A 24,287-nucleotide genomic window follows, 5' to 3' on the forward strand; every position below is an offset into this window, starting at 1 on the left:
GCATAGGCTCTGGAAATTCCTTCTGTAGCAGCTGATAGTATTTTCTGAGGGGCTGAGAAATCTTAATATTCTCCCACTGAAAACACTGGCACATTTTGAAAATAGTCACAGATAATAATAACCCTAACAAATGGAGAATCAGAAACTGGAGAGACCCAAATTTGTCTCTTCATCTTCCTGTCTAAATTCAAAAGTCATGAATCAAGAAGAATCATGTTTTCTTGCTATGTCTGGTATACTGCTCAGAATATATAGCCTGTAGCTGTATTAATGCTCTGTCTGGTTTCTCTCAAACTCTGTTCTCCATTACATTAATTTTTAAGCAAGTGTAACTTAAGATTGTATCCTACTCTCTTCAAGGCTACCATCTAATTCTCCTCCTTGATTACTTTTCTTTTACAGTCCCAGTATACAAGCCAAGTGCATGTGTTCCCCATCCTGGTTTAGATGGTCTTGAATACTCCACTTACACAACAGGATCATACTTCAAGTGAACAGTCACCTCATAGTCTAGTATTGTATGTCATACCCTTATGTTTCCATTGTTAAACATTATTCAATTTGTCTACATGACCTTAGCTTGGGCAGTGGCGAGCACACTAAATGGGATACTATAGCTAGCGGCCCTCATCTCCCACTATACAGTAGTCCTTCTTTCTGGCATCTTCTTTTTCTGTTAACAACCTCAAATTCCTGGAATGGATTTGTCAAAAAACAAAACTATACAGCAATAAGAATGTGAATAGAGAGCTTGTTAGCTTGAAATATTGGCCTGAAGTGTTATACTGAAACTGATAAGATTTTATGTTTGTTTCTAAGGTGTTTCTGCCTGCATGGTTTCTGCCTGCTACACTTGGGCTGACTCCTCCCCCCTACCCTACCTCCAAATGCCACCATCCCCACTACTCCCACACTTATAGTTACATAAGCTCCACCCCTTATTCTTTGACCCAATCATAATTCTCTCCAAATCAACACTACCCAGCTACATCAACCTAACCCATACTTCTTATAATATACAATCACCTCCCTCAGACTACATACACCTGACTACCTCATACTCCACCCCTTATACTCTGCACTTAAAGTCTCTCACACCAAACTACCTGTCAAACATGAGCTATCATCAAACAATAGTACTACTAGCTACATTAACCTCTATTTTAACAATACTTAGACACAAAATACTCCCACCATTCACCCCCAAAACATTTACCTCCTCAAATATGTTTACTCCCAACCACCAGTCACTTCTTCAGAGCTTTACAAGTATCTCCTCACAATTATTTCTATACAACTTATCCTGTTACTCTATTCCAAAACACATAGACTATACACATAACAAACCTCTCATCATACCTCTCATGTCTACCTCACCAAAAAAACAAAGAAATATATTTTGCTATCTTATGTCTCTCTTGTTACAACGTGGTGACATCCACCTTAACCCTGGTCCTAAAACTAATCACTTTATGACCTTTAACATTAGAAGCCTAAGCAACAAAATATCTGCCCTGCATGCTTAGGTTGATCAATACAAACCAGACATGCCAGGTCTTACTGAAACCTGGCTAAAATCCAGCCAACAAGACTCAGAACTGTTAGCTAACAACTATAGCATAGTTAGACTAGACAGAAAAGATAAGAAAGGTGGAGGCTTAGCACTACTTTATCCTGACAACCTTAATATCACATCATTTACTAACAAAACCCCTACTTTATCTACTGTAGAAATATTCACATTCTTTCTAAATCATAATAATTCAAAGCAAATCTGCATCATTGGTCTCTATATCCCCCCAGCTCAAAATACTTCCATTTTTAGAAGACATTCTATCCTAGGCTACCCAAAAAATAAAACACAAGTCCATTATTTTAGTAGATGTTAACCTAGACTAGCAATCTCTCTCATCCCACCTACCAACAAATAGCATCAATCTATATGTTTTTCTGAAATCATTACCAGCCCTTCTAAATACAATAAACACTATATTCAACAATCTACCTAGACTGGATCCTAGTATCACATCCCTCTAATTTTACCTCAATTGGTTCACATCCAAACTCCCTAATTGACCATTTACTGGCTTTTGCCATCTGAGCTAACACTCACTCACCAAAAACGCACACCCTAATATCAGCAGATAACCTTACTAATTTCACTAAAGAAAAGTTCAACAAACTACTTTGCAAAATCTGGTTACCACTAAAGGAACTGCTACTAGTGAGGCAATATACACCTCAACAACAGTTTTATAAAATTACTGACACCTTAGCACCGAATTGCTCAAAAAGAATTAAAAAGAATCCTGTCCCATGGCTAACCAAGGAAAGTAAAAATTTAATAAAAAAGGGATGTAGCGTGGAGTATATGGAAGCAGAGTAAAAACGAAGTTCTAATACATTTAAAAAAACTTTACAAAGGAGTAAAAAAATAAGTTACCAAAGATAAAGAAGTAAACTACATTCTCCTACAGCAGAAACATAAAACTAATCCAAAAATATGTTGGTACTCAATCTCAACCCTATTGCACCCAGGCACTAAAAAACACTAATACTTCTTCCCTCAGTGCACCTCCCTCTCAAATTGTCAAAGTCTTTAACATCCACTTTGTAAAATCCATAGCTGATCTGATAGCTAAAAGCCCCAAAACCTGCCCCTCATCCTCTCCAACTTCCGTTAATGACGTCCATTCCTGTGGCTCAGACCATCTCCACTTTCATGTCACAAAATCTCTTTCCGAGAACCATACCACTTTCTCTCTAGCAGCAATACCTACAAGCCTCATAAAAAAGATTACTGCACAAACTTAAACCATGCTCTGTCTCTGCAGATAACCTTCCTCCTTCACACCTAAAATTAGTTACTGACTCCATTGCATACCCAGTCAGCATCCTGATCAATTGATCAATATCTGAATCCAATGAACCTATCATTTGGAAAAAGTCCCATATAATCCATATTCATGAAGGATGCAACCACATTGAACATATACACTTTTCACCCATAGCCATTACTTTCTCCCATCTCCAAAATACTTTAGAAATGTATCCATCTTCAACTTATGAAATGCTTACAACAAAATAACCTTTTTACAAACACACAACATGGATTTCGTCCAGGCCACATCACAACAACAACAACCCTCCTAGTCTTTACTGAATCGGTAAAAAGAGCTTGAGATATAGGTTGTCTCCTAAATCTTGGTATGCTTACCATTTATGATGTTAATATGATAGCCAACTGTGCTTGCAATGTTTTACCTCCTACTATGTAAAAATGTTTAGTCATCTGCCTCACCATGATATACATGCTACTTGTATTCCTATTTTACTGTACATATAATGTTTACCTTCTAATTGCAAAATGTTTAGTCATCTGCCCGATATCAATGTATGTTCTACTTGTATTTCTGTTTTTCTATTATTGCTCTTTTATTTGTTTACTATACTGTACTGCTGTCACTGTTTATAAAAGTTTGTACATTTACAGTCTGTAAATGGAGCTTTTCTCCCCAGGCCCCCACTGAAAATGGGTTGTTTCTGATCTAGTTGGACCATCCAGGTAAACAAATATAAAAAATAAATAAAATAAATGAATGTCTTCAGGAAAAGAAGTATCTCTCTTTCTTTTGCCAGGAGCCACCTTAACAGAAGGATAAAGAGCCTGAATTAAACCATGAGCTACACCCAGTACAATACTTCTCCCTAAGGGAATTTGAGAAGAAGCAGACAGATGTTTAGGTTTCTGTTTCTTTTTGATAGGAAAAATGGAGACAGCAGTGCTATTAATGTCAGCAGTATCTTCTCCACAGAGGAACATACATTCTTACTAAGCATGGACACCTTTCTTGTGCCCTCATCCAGGACTGACTAGAGTGGTTCTCCCCTGCACACTGAGGGGGCATCAACAGCCACAGAGGATGTGACTAACCCCCAGTGCATAGTGGCTGTAGGTGCTACACCAGACTGGATCTGGGTAAAAGATAAGTGGTCTGAGGAGCAAGCTACAGTCACAGAAGAGACACCCACCTAAGGATGAAACAAATTGCTAGCCTGCTGTGGTGGCAAATGCTGCTTGATTCATTTTACATTTCTGTGGCTGGAAGAAGGACCATAGATGGGACCAATAGACTGTTCCTTGGTCAAGCCAAAAATGATGACTCTTTCCTGAGAAAAACAAGCAGCATGAGGTCGTAAAAAGTTTGTACTTAAAGTCACTTTTTTGACACAAAAACTCAGTAAAAAGCACTTTAAAAATGCTTTGTCAGCTCCTAAAATAAAACAATCACAATTTTTCCACAGAAAAAAATGTTTATCAGTTAATTTAAACAACTTTTAAACTGAAAGGAGAAAAAAGTGCATTCCCATTAAAAGTATATTTAAATTTTATGACAGTCCAGTAAAATACAAACTTCTATCTTAGAAATATCTTTCCTTAATAGGAAAGTACACTAAAACAAACTTTTTTTTTATGTGGAAAGATTTTCCACAAAGGGAACCTATCTACCCAGCAAAGCAACAGCACAAGCCAACCGTTGATCCTCAAAAGGCTGGAGAAGAATAACATCTTCAATGGCAAGAAAACTCTGAAGGGACTGGCATGCAGATCTGTCTGTTTAGACCGCTCAGTTTCAGCTGTCTCTTGCTTTGAGTGGGTGTAAGGTTTCCTGAAGTTTAGGAAGCTAGATGGCTATTATATCCTTGGCAGGATATAACCCAAATCGCTCAGGCTACTGCAGCAGTGATCTATTTGATGAATATAAATTGTTCTATCACTTTCCACATTTACTGGGAATTGTCACTATGATTACTGTACCGCAGCCATATACTGAGTGCACTTTTATTTGACTGTTGCAATACAGTTCAGGATAACTCAAAAATATGTTTTTAAAAATGTAACACAAACAAAAGAGTGCCATTGTATAGGATATACTTTCTTTTACATTCAGAGCACTGCATTATTTATAGAATGAGGTTTAATGTATATTAGTTGTACCTATGCTGACAGAGGTATGCTGTGATTAATCTATAATCTGCAGATTTATAATAGTAGCACAAATGTTAGAAAGGCATCCTAATCTGAATTTTGATGTTACCACATGTTTCACTGAGTTTATAACAATCTTACAAATAGAAGATTTGATTTTTTGAGATGTATTTCATGCATTCTGTGGATTACTCTTGATTTTTTAATAGGCCTAAGTCAATACTATTGAATTCCCATGAGAAATGATAGCATCTTTAGCACATGGATTTGATATTGATAACTGTTTGCCACATTACTGAGTTAAAGGCCCTGAAGACTCTTGTGGAAATGTGTATCTTTCACATTTATTATTGGATGACATGAAGATTAACTAATGCTTAGAATAAATCAAATTTCTGGAGTAAATTTTAGAAGTGCTAGTGAGAGGCTGCAGTGACTTTCTGGATTTTGAAATTTAATTAGGTTTTGCTGATTACTAGAAGATTGATTTGAAATACTTTTGCCTGTTTTTTTTCTCTTCTGTTTTAAATTACCAAAATGTTTGTTTTATATCTGTTAAATGCATTCAGTGGCATTGTGTTTATACTATGTCTGCCTCATCTTTGTTGTGATTGCCTTTATGATATCTGTGCACAGACTTCACTTTGGTATTTTTCTGAGAAAAAAGGATTGTTATCACAAAGAATTGTATTATGCATTTAAGGTGCATTAAAGACAGATGCCTGCACATATATATATATATATATATATATATATATATATATAGAGAGAGAGAGAGAGAGAGAGAGAGAATCTGCTCAAGTAGTTCTCGCACAAGGAGATGAAACCCAGAAAAATGAGCCTTGTGACTGTTTGTTCTTGAGAACACAACGGTTTATTGAAAATACACACACTCAGTGAAAATAAATAAAAGTTAGGTATTATTGTATCCTAGTACCCCACCCCCACAAGATGTGCAGTAGCACGGCCTGCCCAAAACCCACCCACCACCCAACACCAGGTGTTGTGTACAAATAATGAATGGATATTCAAGGGGTTACTTTCACCAGGCTCATGAATATTCATCAGGTATTCATCTGGTGCATACCCTTCTGTGAGGAAAATACATGATAAGTAAGACCTTGATACAATTATGCCCAACTGACAGTGATGCTGGAGTATGCAAATCTTAAAATGAAATTGATGGCTACATCTGTTGTCTAACTACAACAGATGCTGGTTCTTTAAAACTATGACAGATGCTGGTTCTTTAAATAATATTAACTGCACAAAACAATGACAAAACCCAACATTTGGATGACACAACGAGCACTAATCAACTGCCAAATTTCAGCTGTGTGTAAATAGCAAATGATACAAAGCGAGGGGCAGTTAAACCCACGTTGATCGTTTGCTGTTAAATCCTGCTTATGTGATCAAAATGAGAATTATGCCTTTCTATAAGCTCAACTTCTTTTTAGGTGTGGCCCACCCAGGAGTACAAAAATTTAAAAAAGTTACCAAGGATCATGCACCTTATGATTTTAATAAAACACCCCGTTTAAAGATGTGGATAACTTAAAGGATGGAAGCATCATATGAGAAACTATAGTTTTTTTTTTGTCACCCTATGACATGCCTGTCAACTGTCTGCCCCCAAAATGGGGAACACTACCCCTCATAAGGTGGGAAACAACATAATCCTAGGACACTTACAGTATGCCTAAAACATAAGTTTGCATAGTAACTTTACTCATAAGCAAGCAAAGACTCTCTGGAGTCAATATGATTAAGTGTTATATATGATAAATACTTATTAAAATGGTCTTAACAAACAATGCCTGATAAATCTTTTTAATGTGAAGGAGCATGGCATTTTTAAAAATACAGAACAAGGAATTTAGCTTGTAATATGTTGCAGTTGTGAGTTATTCCCCACAAATTTTGTTTACAAAATAAGAAAATGTCATATGTGTGGAAGAAGAAGGGAAATGCCATCAAAAGCTCAACTTTTTTTCTAGGTGTGGCCCACCCTGGGGTACAAAAAAGTCACAGAGGACCACGCAACTTGGGATATTACTAAAACACCCCAGTTAAATACGCAGATAAGTTAGTGTGGAAGTATCATGGAGCATTCACAAATTACATGCTCAGGGGTGGTTTCCATATGTGTCAGTCGCAACCAATGTATGCATGATGTCACTGGCAAATCTGTATGTCAGTCAGTTGTGAAACCATTTGCATATAATATCACAGCCATTTGGCATGTCACCCACACAGATCATGCCCACTTCGGCGCAGTCTGATGGGCGGAGGGGGTACTCCAGTACAATTATGCCAAACGTTAAAAGTTAAAAACATATGGTCAAGCACTTTCATCCTGTATGTGTCAGGACTTCATCACAACAATATCAATCAATCCCAGAGAATGCTATTTTAAAAATTCAGACCAACATATCATGTGATATATTCAACTTTGAAGAGTGTATAAAAATGAAGCTTATGAAGCTCTGTTCAATGTTATATATGTTTTCACAGTGACATTACTGTGGAAAAGGCTGCTATTGAGTTTAGCTTTAAATGATACTGATCGGTTATTTGAATCGTGTGATATGTAGATCCGAATTTTTAAATGAGCATTCTCTGGGGTTGATAAGTATGGTTCTGATGAAGTTCTGACACTTATAGGATGAAAGCAATTGACCATGTGTTTTTAACTTTTAACTTTTATTTATTTTCACCAAGTAGTGCATGTATTTTCAATAAACCGTTGTGGTCTCAAGACAAATTGTCACAAGGCTAGATTTTCTGGGCTACATCTCCATGTGTGAGTACTATGTAAGCATATTTTCTCTGTTTATTTTGTTTTTAATTTTGTGCTGCATGGACACATGCTTCTTTTCGGTTCTTAGTCCTTGTGATACATGTATATATATATATATATATATATTATCAATATTGTCTGAATATATATTTTTATTTATTGAAAATTAAATATTTTAAACTTAGATAGTAGATGACCAGACTACAAATCAGGTTAATACAAGGTGTTAATTCTAGGTGAGATCCAGTAAACAGAAACAAGTGACAGAAATGAATGCATGCATATTGCAGTAAGCAATGCTACTCTATATATATATATATATATATTAGCTGTTTGGAAGTCTGGTGGAATGCCACCTTGTCTCATCTGTTGCCTCTTACTGCTATAGTTCCCTGAGATTTGATATTTACAGCCATTATTTTTTTGATATTGTGAATTACATGACCTAACACAATAAAGAAGCAAAGGTCTTTCCTTTTGCAAATAACAATGTGACCCTTTTTCCACATAATACAGTCAGCAAAGGAAATGCAAAACTACAACCCAGCTTTGGTTCACTGGAGTTATGGATTAAAAGTACAGGACTTCTTAATGCTGCTAAAGCAAAACTATGCTCTTCTCAACAAAGAGACAAAATCATTGTCATTGTCACATCTCTATTATTCAGACAACTTTACTACTTCTACCCAAATAACATGTGTTATCTTACCTTAAACTCTTTTGAAAAGTCGCCATTTAAGGAAATAATCTAAATGAAATTGACTGTTTTCAATGCAAGCAACTGCTGGTTAAACATATACATAATACTATATCTAGCCCAGGTTTGAAAAGTGTTTTAGATCTGCAAGGATGGGACGTCTTTTATGAAAAAAAAAATAAAACAATGACAGATAGAGTATAACCTATAACCAAAATAAAAGGTTAGTCCTGCAGAATGTGAGTTGGTTCAGTTGTGTTATGTCATATTACAATGCTTCAGAGGAAAATAGTTTTTTTTTCTGTAACCCTCAGACATTTGTCTTTGCATTTGATTTTTCAGGAAGCAGTTATACATGTGATGGATTAGCCTGTATAATAAGAGAACGTTGGCAACCCTAATTTACAATGAACCAAATGTTACATTCTGAAAGGAGGTGTGGATTGTGATAACTTATAACTTATACTCTCCTTCAAATTCAAACGTCTGCATATTTTCTAAGTACTTCATAACCCAAGACTAGCTTGCAATGGGATAACTAGATTTGAATCAGGTTATCACTATTGCATAGTGGAATTTTGAAACACTATAATGTGAGTCCTAAAACTCCAAAAATATTAAGTATGGTTCTGCTGCTGTAGCAGCAAATTGCAAACCTCCCTGTCACTCATTAAAAATATTTTTGCAGGCAGTAGGGGAGGCAAAACCCCTGCATCTCCTCCCTGCCTAGAAAAGGGACTATGTGTAGAGATTTTCACTAGCAGGTATATGTTGACAATCTCTGTAAAACAATTCTTTATGTTTATGACCGTGATTTCAGTTACTGCTTGTCAGAAAACCAGTAGATGTATATTTTTATGCAGTTTAATGACTTTATTATTTTTTTAATTTAGCTGGTCATGTGTAATATTAAGATAGTTTTTCTTCAGATTCTATCACCTGACACATAATCAGGTATTTTGTTGTATTTTATCAAATAATCTTTACATCTAGTACTGCACTTAATTAGGTTTTACTGTATAAATACAGTGTGTATTTGTGTGTGTGCGTTTGTTTGTGTAGAAAAAGAGAGAGAGAGAGAGAATATCATTGTTATACAATGGTATGGAGTCCGGCAGTCATTATCTCCCTGGGTGCGCTATAGCAAGTCCCACCTAAACCCGGAATATTCATCTTGATGTCTTCACCAGCCACATGAATATTGATTAGGTATTTGGTGCTTAGCTCAAGGGGGCACTACAATTACATAATATTTTTTGCTTTTTATGTTTTTGCAGGGGGGCTGCACCCCTCACACTCCCTGCAAATTAAATATACCAACTTCGAGATCACACTACATTGAGGAAAAGGGTAAACGTTATGCATGATGTCACTGTGAAGACACTGTGAAATCTACACAAGCATCAATTAAAAACAACATCATGGCCTTTTGGGATGTCAATCATGCAAGTGATGCCCACACCATGCCCACATCTGTGTGAACCACCCGGGGATGTACACATGTACAGGATCAGCTGGAGTGTTATATTGCTGTTACACGGTGGCCATTCCAATAACATTTCTTCTACTGATAACATTAAGGTCACTATGCAATATCATCACTGTGATTGCATGTAATAGTCAGGTATTTTCAATGTGAATAGGTACTGTAAAATATTATATTTAGTAATATGTTCAGAGTGTAGTTATAATAACTCCTTCTAAATTGTGGTTTAATGTAGGATAAGGTCATGCCCTATCTTGGAGTGGCACTCGTTTCTGACTTTTGTCTTTCTCAGCATATTGGGAGAAATTAATATGCTATTGTAATACAATTCTACTTGTTATTTTAACTTATACAACTGCTAGGAAAATCCCAAATAATTATTAGGTCAATGATATGAGTTCTGACTCTACATCTGATCGTGAAATGGATAAAATGTGTATTGAAAATGTATATACGTATAAGTAACTACGTATGTATGGATGGATGGATGGATGAATCAAAGAAGAAAACAGCGCCCACATGAAAATAACGCCAAATAACTGCAGCAATAGGGCTCTAGAAAGTGTTGGGGACTAAAAGGGTTATAATTCAAATATAGAAGACTTCGAAGATTTAAAAAAAAAACAGCTTTACTAATGCTTAACTATTATCACCACATTTTTATCCTATGTAAAAGGACTTCATCAGATACCAATGCAATCAAACTTCTTCTCTTAAATACCCTAATTCCCGTTACTACTAATTAGAAAATTACTTAATTACGTATTCATTTACATACACTCTACCCTAAGTTGACTGATCATAAATATTTATCATAAATAAATAGAACATAATTAGCAAATTTTAAATCTATCTAAAAAGACAGAATTAAATATTTACCAGTATTCTTAAAATATTATTACATTTCTTAAAACTTCTACAAAGTCATCTATATTTGGATTATAACCCTTTTTGTCTCCGATGCTTCCTAGTACTCTGTTGCTGTGGTTGTTTGATAGATGGATGGATGGATGACTGGATGATCAGATGGATTACTGGTTTCTCAAAGTTAGATTCATTGACCTTGTTGCATTGTTGAATTAAGCACTGGAAAAACTTTTGCTTTCATTGAAAATTAGCAGTTGTTTAATAACAAGGTATTTTATTTGGCTGTGTGGCATAAAGAATAAAATCGATGAATTTTTGCCTAGACTACACAGATTCATTTAGCAGGCTAGATGTGAGTTGGTTCAGGAGATGTAGGACTCAGCAGCGTCCATGGGCTTTCCCATCTTTATGATGTTTGATATGCACCCTGCTGCAGAATCAACACCCATGGATAGGAAAGCAGACACAGACTGCATGAGGAAATGAGACTGGGGGACATGGGTTTGCCAAGGAAGGCATTGTTGTCTGTGTAGGCATTATGGGTGTCCAGAAATGTGCACTTGTGTGTGAGGCTAACACAGCTGTTATTCCTCAGTGCCTGTCTTTTCGCCAGACACAGCAATTAGAAGATGAAGAAAAATATTTAGACACCCAGTAGGATAAGGACTCCACTTCTTGATTCTCACATACTGTGCTTGGTGTCTCCGATTAGAAGTAAAGGAAATAAATGGACAGTAAGGTGGGAGGACTGGCATGATGCTTAATGTCTTTACCTCACATATACAAGCTACAAGGACTGATTCTGACCCGTGGTTATTGTCTATGCTTGTAATGGTCTGCAGACAGAGATTGCATAGTATTTGCCTATAAACCTAATTGGATAATGGTGAGCTCAGTGGCCATGCGGAGGTCAGAGGGCAAAAACAGTGTTTAATAAAAATGTGACACACTTAGGACCTTGTAATATTGTGTAATGGCATGACATCTGCAAACTGTAGCCTTAAAATTTTGTCTGCTGTTAACATTAGCACATAACCGGACCTCATCTGCTTAAATTACCTGTACTGTGCAATTTTCATGTATTGGTTGTAGGAAGGAACAATGTACCAATTGCCAACAAACAGGCAATCCCCAAAGGATGTAGTGCCCTAGTTTGTCTGAAAAAATGTTCATTAAGCATATCTCTTTTAGGATAAAAAAACAAAAACAAATGAAATGATCACAGAAACTGCCAAATAAAAGGCAAGAGTTTATTTCAAGTTCTAGATGCATTGACATATGGTATGTAATGCATCCTTCATGTCATATTCACTCTAATGCTACTTTTATAAGCTATCATCTCTCTTCCCCTAATGAAAATCAACCCCACTTGTAATGTTTAATCACTCACTATCATGTGGTAGTTTGAACAATGAGTACAGTGAGTTATATTTACTGTCAGTTTTTATAACACGCAACTATCCCAGAATATGATAATTATAGTACTGATATCAACTGGGATTTCATTAGGTTTCCTTTTTCATTGCAAATATTACATTAGTTTCTTCAACTTGATCCCAGCTGTGAAACCATCTCAGAAATTAGTTGTATGAAAGGGATTTTGCAAAAATCAGGCTGTTAATGCAATCAGAGAGTCTGTGCATCTGAACTAATTATATAGCTATGATATTCCAGCTGCACTGCAATCAGGAAGCATTTATATGCTTATGTAGCAGCATAATTGACAAGCTGCTGTAATATATTTGAAATTTTGCTTGGTGGATTGGCTCTGATGGTTTACCTTTAAGCTGCATAATATTTACATTACAACTGACATTATTATGTTATTGTATAAAGGAGTATTAATATTAGATGAGCAGGATCTGACATTAACTGGACATTATCTCAAGCAGTCAAGCATTATCACACCTAGTGATAAAGTTCAGAAAATATGAAATGCCCTAATGAACAATCTGTAAATTTACATGCAGTAGGTGATAGATTTAGAAAGCTACATGGTGCATCAACTTTGTAATATATGATTATTCAAGAAACGTTCCTTTCTTTTCATTGAAGTGTGGGTTGCAGAATGTAAAACAATACGAACTACCTGGGTCATTCACAGCTCAGTACTTCAACCATTAATTTATATTAATGGTCAATAAGAAAATAAATATTACTTTGGAATGTCATAAGAACTAACACTGTGGTATATAATTCAGAGTGAAAAATCAGTGAAAGGCATGACCTGAAAGTAATTGGTATTAACATCTATTCTTTATTTTCAAGGTGCCTAAATCAAGTCACCATAATAAGCACATAACTGCAAATAGGCGAGTTTTCTTTTATTAAAATAGTAACCATGCCCTGATAAAAGGTTTAATGAAATACCTAAATGAAAGTAATAATAGCTAAAGACAAACTTCACTCAGTGAATTTTAGATAGTGGCCTTACCTGACGGCACTTAATAGACATAAAAAATTAGGTCAATGTCTTCTATGCTGACATCAGAGAAGATAGGTGATTCCAAAAAAAATAGGCATCTTTGAGATTAAAATGGGAATCAGGATAGCTTGAGTGCTTTGACGTTGTATACAAAACAAAGATAGGCTCAAAAACAGGTTAAGTTGATGAGGAAAACACATAATCATAAGAGTTCTGAGTTGCCCAGTGCAGTTAATAAAATGAGCTTGACAAGGATTGGGGTAGGTTAAGAGTGCAAGGCATGTAAGAGACTACCAGTTTAGCAGAGGATAATGTTCAGAATTTAGTGCAAGCAAGGGAGCCAGATGCAGTTGGTAAGCATGTAGAAGCCAAAGTAATTATTACTCAGTTATTCACTGTATACTGTATTCCAGTGGCTAACAATAAAAAAGCAGTAATAGAGATAAGTCCTAAAAAATGGAAAATGACTGGCAGGACTCTGCTAGAGCTGCAGCACAGAGGAAATAAAGTTCTGAATATAACTCGGATAATAATAATCAAAGGCAGACTGACGGTTCAGGAACTAGAGGAACAGGCAGGAAAGTGAAGGTGAGAGGTTTACATTGGCTTGTCCATCATGTGGGGAGGCTTCCACCATAGCAGCAGCCATAGCAGCAGGAAATGTGAGTTTGGGGTTCACAGACAGTGATGGTAATCTTCGTAGGAACATGTATGGGAGCATGCTCATTGCAGCAGAGGTCACAGAATTTCCCCATGAAGATCCACATGCTTATTTCAGCCAGCAGGGAGCAATTGAGGAACTTAATGACAAAACTTTTGGTGCCCAACTGTATGACAACTTGTGAGGAAAGAAATGTAGCTGGTCAGCAGACAATGGGAGATAAATGGCATTAAAATATCAACAACAACAAAAAAAAGTGTGCAATAGTGGTGATGTGCTGAGGTGCATTATGATCCCTGAGCATGATACATCGGTGTGCTTAGGGGCCTTCAAGGTGGAAGTGGGTGCATAACCTACAGACACTGATATGCTAGATGAAGAAGCAACTAAACACTGCCTGTGAGAGCTATAGACTGACAGACATACAATACAGACTAACAGAAAGACAGCATAAACTGGGGGGCACACCATAATGAGACGGGGGAAGTGAAGGCAGTATAGGGAAAAAATCAGCAATGTTACAATGTTACAGAAAGGAATGATACAAATGAGGTGAGGATGAGGGTGGTAATATGACTACAGAAACTGAGCGCAAGCCTGAAAGTGAAAAGGTATATGAGGTAGGAAAACAGGCCAGGAAATTTTAAGGAAGAGAATGACACAAATATGACAGAGAGGATTAAGAACGAAGAGGCAAATAAGGAAACGTACAGGAGGAGAAGGAGTAGATGCCAGTTTGCAAGCTAGCAGTATACATCAGGAAGATCAGGGAAGACTCAGGTAATAGTAGAGTTTCATACATCTTAACAAGGACAAGCGCATGTTGTGATAATCTCCGGAGTGAATTGCCAGGTGAAATATACAGTTTCACAGTCAGTGAACAGAGGTCAGGACAGAACGTCCAACCCTACAGCTGACTGACAGCCATTCTAAATGCTAAGTTACCATGTGCACATCCTACCACCCATGAGCATATGTGACCTCCCATAAACCCACTGTTGTAAAAATGACTCAGATTGTCAAATTTATTAAAATAATGTTGCAGAGAAATATCCAGAACAGAAAATATTATAAATACTTGTGCAAATGGTAAGAGTATTGGCATAAAGGGTACAGCTTAATATTCCACCATTAGCAAAGGTACTGAGCACTCTAAGGAATATGCATAAAACAGGAATACTGATAATGAAGAAATTAAACTTCAAATTATACAATGATACAAATAGCAGGTTGCCCTTTTCAGACTTGGAAATTTGTAATATCTAATCAGAGTACTTGTGCACAATACTGCAGTGCTATATTCAATAAACACACTGGCTCATAATCCGGATAAGTGAAAAAGGTATTATACCAAAAGCGCTTATCCGGTTTATGAACCAGTGTGTTTATTTTATTTTATTTTATCATCGTATATTTTATTAAAGTTTTCAAGTTTCAAGTGTTTTTAAGTGGAATTGGTGGCAGAACCATTTGTTTTTGAAGTTTTATATTTTGATGTGCTCTGCCTTTGGTGACGCTACTTATTTCTTCTTGTTTTAACTTATAACTCTGCTGGGGATGCTACACGCAAATTTTCTGTGCTAATTATTTAACTCAAAAGTGAAGAAATGATAATCTCTCCAGAGATTCTTTATATAAGATCTATGTGATTGATATATGGACAGCATTACTCTGTTAGGCAGAAGAGCATACAAGAAATATGAACTCAAATAACATTCACATTTATCGAGTAATCACAAATGAATGCATAAGCAAACATGATATCATATGTCTATCTCAAGGAAAATTTTCTATTACATTTTGTGTTATGGTTTACTAACTCCATTTTCTGGCGATCACTATTTAAACTATATGCTGCATACTCACACACACACACACACAAATACACACACACACACACAAATACACACACACACACACACACACACACTCGCACACGCACACACACACACACACACGCACACACGCACACACGCACAGTATATATATATATATATATATATATATATATATATATATATATATATATATATATATATATATATATATATATATGGGTCTACTTCATTTCGTTGAAAACTAATTTCATTGAAAGTCAGTTTTCTGTGATCAATTCATTAAAAGCTTACTTCACTGAAAACTCATTTCACTGAAACTCATTTCACTGAAAGTTATGTGTGGCCTTTTCCCCACTGTAGTGCAATCCTGGAGTAAGTATATAAAGTAAAGTGACTTTTCTTGACTACAAAGAATTGATGTGGCATCTGAATTTAGATGCTGGTACTCTACCAGGTTTAAACTAATATATTTCACAAGTTCCTGCTCTCAGAAGGAGGGCTTTCTTGCTGTGACATGGTTAATTCAATTTAATTTGATTTTACTTTATATGTATGCATGCAGTTTTTATATCTGTAGAATGTAGTGTGTGTATTCTGCACTTGGTGCAGTTTTTAGACTATGACATTAAATGTGAGTGAAGTGGTTATGGAATAACTTTGTCAATTAAACTATTAGAGAGTATAAAAGTGAAGAGCAGTTAAACAGCAGTTATTCTGAAGAAGTTCCCTTTTGAGGAATGAAAGCATTCAGTCTGTGTTTTGGAACCTGTGATTTTGGAGTTTGTACTGGAATAAACCTACTTTGTTTTTATCCAGAAGACTTTAGTGTGTTAACTGGTGAACTGTCTGCCTTTATTGGACTCAGCACGTGCCATTGAGTGGGTTGCTATGTTTCTTAGTGCATTCATTGCTGCTCAGTTCACTTTTTTGGTTTGTTTATTGGGAAAAGAACTATGATAGGAGATTCCGATTTTCAAAGAACAGATCATCAGTTCATACACAGAAATAAAAACAAGTCTTTTACTGTAAAATTAACACAAAGAATAAACATTATACTTTTCTGAGATGCAGATATCTTTTATTTCAGTACATTTGTTGAGTTGGTTATAATCCTACATGGTACTTTGCTTTTCATAATACAGATTGCCCATTTTTATAGAATTTTTCCCTTGTCAATTTGAAGATGTAAGGTGCACACTTGTATAACAGTTTCAAAAACAAATCACTTGAAGAATGTTCTGCATTTGGTACAAGGATAGTTTATTGGATTGCATTCTGCTTCCATAACCATGATTACTTTCAATATTTCTGGTCCAAGATTCTAATGTGCGCTTCCTTGGCTATTCTTCTTCTTTCAGTTTTTCCCGGTTAGGGGTCGCCACAGCGGATCATCTGTCTACTCATGATTGGCAGTAGAGTTTTACAGTGTCAAGTTGCCAGCCCAGATCCTGACCTTCCACAGAAGGCCACACACACACACACACACACACACACACACACACACACACACACACACACACACACACACACACACACACACACTCACACCTAGGGCCAATTTAGAGTGTCCAATCCACCTACTGCATGATTTGGAATGTGGGAGGAAACCAGAGCACCCGGAAGAAACCAACGCGACCACAGTGAGGACATGCAGACTCCGCACAGAAGGCATCCCAGCCGAGAATCGAACCAGAGAACCTCTTGCTGTGAGGCAGCAACGCTAACTGCTGCACCACAGTGGCCGCCCCTTCCTTGGCAATTGCTGTGTAAAATAAAAAGTATCTCATATTTTGCTCATATAGCCTTCTATTTGGCAATCTTAAGGGGGCGATATTTCACCTAGTTGATGTAACCTCATTGATGTCCAGCTTTGTTTGCGATAGAAAATCGCTGTTGGTATGGTTTCCATTTGTTTGCCTGCAGTGATGTAATGTGTATGGGATTTTCTCATTTTTTGATAATTAGAGGATCACAAAGTGTGCTAGGTTTGGAGCTGGAGCCCTCACAACATGGAGACATCAGATCTGTAGGAGGCGGACATCTTTTCCATTGTAAAGAATTATTTTTTTTTCTAATATTTCATCTCGCTGGTACTCTGACTTTGTTTTTTTTTTTTTTTTTTTTTTGGAATCTGGTTCAGGTTTTGACCTCTTCAAACATAAACAAACATCAGGAAAGTAAGAAGAGGTTATTCATTTCCTAGCTAAATGTGTACCTATCCTAATAACCTGATATGGGCATTCTTCTAAAGAACATTCACTGGATTTGAGGCATTTCACTCATAGCTCCAAGGAAGGAACATCTTCAAGGAAAAACAAACCTACCTGGTGGACAACAGTCATTAACAGGCTATAAAATAGGAGAAAGAAATTGCTATATAAGAGTAGGAAGGAACGGTCTCAAAACTGGAAACAATCCCTCCTCAACTTAAACAAGCAAATAAGACTCCTAGTGAAGGCCTCCAAAACTAACTATGAATCCAGATTAGCTTCCCTAACTAAGGACAACCACAAGTCATTCTTTAGTTACATCTGTAAGCTCAAAGGTAAGGCCCAGATTTGTGCTGAACTTGTAGCTACATGTATATAACCTGTAGGTATAGCAAACCTTCAGGCTGACAGGTTCAGTGAAAACTTCACTCTCTTGTCCATGTCACATGTATCCCAAAGCATCGCTAACACCTATCCCCACCTAGTATCTCTGAGGAACAGGTCTTTTATGCCCTCTCCAAGCCAAAAACACAGCCTCTATGGGATGAGACAACATCCTGGGCTGTGTTCTACATGGGTTAAAACAGGAATTAGCATCACCATTAAGCAGTCCAAATAGGGGGGCCCCACCTCCTCCAGTGGTGTCTCACAGGGATCAGTTCTGGGACCCCCTACTGTTCAGAATCTACTTCTCTGAAGTAAAGGTTAAAACTAAAGGACTGTGACTGACAAAGTTGGCTGATGACTGCAAACTGAGAGTGATCATTGAAACCCCTAGCAATGTCAAAATCCTGCAAGAAGGTCTTACATAGACTAATGACTTGTGCCAAAGTCATAGTATTAAACTTAATGCAAAAAAATGCATTATCATCCCCTTCAGCAAGGGTGATGTTCTTGCAAATTATCACATCAAAAGCAATACCCAAGCACACAGTCATTGGTGAGAGATCTGGGCACACAGATTGGCAGCAACCTTAACTTCAATCACCATGTCTCCACAGTGGTAAGAAGGGCAGTTTATATTGCTCACCTCATAAGTAAGGTCATTGCCTCCAGAAAAAAAATAAGTTATAACCCCCTTTACTCTTCCCTCAACATGCCAGTAATAGAGTACAATGATCTCTTTGGTATGTTCCTTTCCAAACAACTGCAGCAATTGGAGGGACCACAAAAGTTCCTTACAAATAAAATTCAAAGTCTTCAAGATCTGTCTTATGCAGATAGACTAACATCATTGTCACTTTATGATGTTGCATACAGACTGCTTAGAGACAACCTGTGCCTTGCATATAGAGCAATCTCTCACCCAACTTTAATGGAAATGCTGTACATTCGCAAGCCAAATGGCACACAGGTCATTTGTTTAAAGGACCTTAACCTGGTATGTGACATTAACAGAACTTGCTGGAGAGACAGATTTGTCTCACAGAGGTTTCCCCACCTTTGGAACAAGCTTCCTATTCATGTCAAACAAAGCCCTTCATTGGCCCTATTTAAGTTCAATTTGAACAATTGGATGGGTAACCAGAAGTTCACTCCAGGGGTTCCACCTGTTTCCCTCAGGACAGGGGCAATTAGGTGTTAATTTTAGTGTCTGTTTGAACCAAACAGACTTGGGAACATGGGTTAATCTTGGCTAGGCTTGTAAGGGCCCTGGGGCAGTTAGCCTAATAACCTCCTATGATCCTATGATTATATGATAAAGCTGTGTGGAGCTGCATTTAATTAGCAGCTCATTATCATGTTTGTGAATTGACTACTCTGCAGGTACAGGTAACCACACTATTATATACCATCTACCTACCCATCTGTGCAGCTGAACAGGTACCTTCTTAAACTAACGCAAACTTTCTGACATTCATGAGCATGCACGTGCATGCTAGCACACACACACACACACACACACACACACACACACACACACACACACACACGCACACACGCACATGCACGCACACACACACACACACACACACACACACACACACACACACACACACACACACACACACACACACATAGATATATTTAGGCTCATGAACACAGAGAAATTCCTTCAGATAGCTGCATTCAAGTTCCTGCACACACATGCATGCCACATGCCACATATACATTTTTGCTCACTCAGACACAGAGATAACTTTGCAATACTTACCTCATGGAAGACTAACAGACTCTCTTCTGCCATGGGACTAAATAGGTGAATGCCATCAAAAGATTGAACATTTTTTTTGCTTTACTACCAATTTGCTTTGTAGACAGAGTCTTTGAATTGCACTAACACACTATTTCAACTGCAGCAAAATGTTTTTTGGAAGTTCACATGGCTAATTACCATTAGAAATGCCCCTGGATTGCTATGCTTGCCTATAGCCTTCACCAGTGAGACCTATATTGCACTGAAGAATGCAGCTTTTTACCACAGTTGCAGCACAGCTGTCTTTAATTCAATATAGCACAATGCACTGAACAGTCTTGCAATCCAGCTTTGTTAATGCTATTACATTGTCTGGCTCCTAGCATAGAGGTTAAAGGCTCTGAACAAGTCAAGGGTGTAGGGCTTCATTCCTTCCCCATCCATTTGCCTACTGAGTGACTTTGAGAGAATTATTCTCCTTGTTCACACCAGAAAAGGAGCATTTGATTCTACTGGTCTTACCAAGTTGAAAAATGAATAAAATAATTCAGGTCTTGCTGTAGATCACTTTACTCTTGTTGACATCACTCATTTTTGCTTATGTATTAGGCTTGCACCATTTCCGAGTGAATAATTGCATATCTTTTAGATATATCATTGTACTATTGATAGTCATCTGTGGATCTCTTCAACTAAACAGGTGTTCTTGTTACTAAGTGTGTCTCTATAAGGTGCTACCTGTGCACACTTACTTCCCAATCTCTAACCTTCCTTTTCAGGATGATCACTTCTCATCTCTCTGACATGAGCAAAAATTTCCCCCCATCTATCTTTCCTGGTCTAAAGTGAAGAGAGTTGTAGCTCATTTTATTTGATCACATCACTCTTCTTTATCCTACTGATATTTCTGATCATTTTCCTCTGGATTATTTCCAGCAATGTGATTTGTAGTCTCCAAAATGTCTCCCTATCGAAATGCTGTCACTCAAAATACCTAATGAAGACTAGTGAAAAAAAAAGATCAAAAACCCAGAAAAAAACTGAATCTTGAAGATTGCTGTTCTTCTTTAAACTTCTTTCTTTTTTGCAGGGAGCAAGCCCCCTGTGCCCCCCAGTGTGGAAGGAAAGTCCCCCCAGACTAATATATACCAACTCTGAGATCACCATACCTTGGAGGCTTTCTTACTATTGTCTTTTGTTTCTGTATTAGGAGCTGTGACGATCCCTATTACGCAGTCTGCTGCTAGTCTAGTAGTCATATTCATGAGGACTTCTGGAGGCAGCCAGCTCACCTTTGTACTTTCTATACTTTTGTTTTTCTGCAATTTTATTTGGTTTTAGTCATATTCCTGAAATGTCTAAGAAATGTTTACAAGGAATCAGTCAGTCTAAATGGTTAATAAATTATATAAATGAGTTGAACTATATCAGAAAAAAGCCATCTGTAGTGTTCATTATACTTTGTATAGTAATTGTTAAGTGCTAAGAAATCATGAGCAATAGCTGCATGGCATGGAGGCATTTGATGCAAGCTACAAATATGCTTTAATTACAAATGTGCTGCTATGCATTGTTAGCACATCTGTGCCACTTTAACTTGTTGGATTATTTATATTGTACTGCACTCCAAAATTACATAGGTGTTACTGGGAGGAGGGAATGGGGCGAGGGCTATTCTGTTAAGATTATATTTTCAAGCCAAAACTTTCTCCTTTCATGGGACTTATGAATATGTTTATATTTTGATACTTCTTTTCTCTGAAGGTTCTGCCATCACTGGTGGAGACTCTTGCATCCTACCTTTATATGATATACTCATGTAACAATTATCAGCAGATGGTTTTAATGGCATCCATTAATACTGCTTAGCAGAACTCCTAGACAGAAATGTATTATGTTCTTCTTGTTTTAATGATCATCAGTCTTCAATCTTCTTGCTTTTGTGTAGCTGGTATACCTTCCTCCACTCACTTATTCTTTGTGAGGTGTGACATGCATTTTATAAAATACGGACAATTAAGTATTGCTTCATGTAAAGAATTATAAAATCTTGTCTAGTAACTTGCAGAAAAGAGCTGTCAAAGGATGTCTTAAAAACTCCTTCACCAGCTGTTTCAAGATTTTCTCAAAGACAGACTAGCTTCATTGCATCTTAATTCTATATCCATGGTAAGAGGTCAGTAAAGAAAATGCAGATCAGACTTTATGATTTCTTCCATCATATGAAGAAGATCAACAGACAAAAATCACATCAGAATATCTACCCAGCCATGCCATTTTAACAGAGAATATATAGTACAGTATCAACTACTTATAATTATGCACACAGCAGTAATGATGGAAAAATATCAAGAATATCATAACAAACGTATTTTTTAGTTTTTGTTTATAGGTATCCTTCACAAGCAGATTATGAATACTGGAGGCATGATCGTCTTATAACATGCATTATAAATTAATGTAGCAACATTCTCTTAAGTGTTAAAATGATGATGATTTCTCTTAGTGATTTTGTTTCTCTTCAAGTTACAAAATGTCAAGATAATAATAGACATCTGGCAAAAAGTATAAGGAAAGTTTATTAAAGGGACTGATCTGGAATGTACATTTTAAGTAAACTAAACGTAGAAGCCTGCTGGGAATGCACTGTATCTCTTATAGTATTGATTTATACCTAAGGACAGATTACAGTGCTTGGCATAATCATAAAGCAGTCTGATAATTCAAAGCTGCAGAGACAACCCTAAGTCAAAGTGGAAGTGAATAACATATGTCAGATGTACTTAATATTGTATATAGCCCAGTCATGGAGTTTAAACTGAAAGACTCACCACCTGTATCTGAAATAAGTTCTTCTTAGAATGACCTAGATACAAGTTATCAAAGTTTTAAGATAAAATGGTAAACAGAATAAAAAAAAAGAAAAGGAAAGTGTGCGTATACATGAAAAATCAATAAATGAACCAAATATTTGACATGCAGCTTTCAAAGCAAATTAATAAGGGTTTCTTGCAGCCTGGTGCCATAAAATATACTTCTATGCATGGAATCAGTAAACAGAGAAAAAGTGCACAGCTGCTGTTGAAGCCTTTGTTACAGCAGTGGTAATGTCACATTGGATTTGAAATGGATAATAAGAATGTACAGCTGAGATTTAAGATGGAAAAGAAACTACAGAGCAATAGAAAAAGTTAGCTGAAATTAGGGTCACTATGGAGATCAGACAATGGGTCGTCAATATATATTAAAAGCCAAGCACATTGATTCAAAGTAGGTAAAGAGCCATAGTCTGCCATTTGCATCAGGTCATAATGTGGAAGCCCACCCACCATAATATAGTCAAACCCAATGTTCTGAGCCTACTAATAAAATGTGGCAACATACATTCAATGGTTTGACCAAAATGATGACCTGGAAAAATGAAGCTGTGTATGGACTAAGGAGAATGTCATGCTGTATGTTTCCAGCTGGATGCTTGCCAGACAGTGTCTCATCTGAAGGAATGGGTAAAGGGAAAATAAGCATGTACTGCTGAGTTAGGGAGTCAGCTGGCGCAGGATGTGTCTGATGTTACTTATATTTACAGGCCTGAAAAGGGTGGGTCCTGAAAATGCCCCCAGTAAGCAATGCAGTCTTGTGGTATTAAAGCGATATGAATGGAGGATCTGATGCATGTTTCCCAACAGGAGTAAGTAAAAGACCACTTGTTATGAAAGGGGATGGCCAAATGGTGACAAAAATTGAGAGAAGGAGTGTGTGTTTGGGATTCCGAGGCATTAGTTCCATAGTGTGGATAGCATTGCACTACTCCTGTACTACATAGTGCTACAGTGTTAACTAGTGATTTAAGAGACACATGACAGGTTCATGCAAGAGGTTTATGAAGCAAAACCATTAGTGATTCATTTGCATGTGTCATGATTAGATACCTTGTGCAACTGCAACACCTGTACAGGTATTCCCCCACTAACCCATGCAATGCTATTGCCCAGGCATGTACAAACACAAGCAAACACTGACTGAATTTAAAACACACAAACAGCCACACAGGCAACCAGATAGTCTCACACACATGCACACACAATCTGGTCATGCCCTTACGCAAATAAGCACACACTTACACACACACATCTATCATTATATAACTGTTCAGCATTCCATGTCCTGCTGTTT

This window comes from Protopterus annectens, chromosome 5.part1 (genome assembly GCF_019279795.1).
Source record: "Protopterus annectens isolate FY-2018-M chromosome 5.part1, PAN1.0, whole genome shotgun sequence".
NCBI classification, from domain to species: Eukaryota; Metazoa; Chordata; order Ceratodontiformes; family Protopteridae; genus Protopterus; species Protopterus annectens.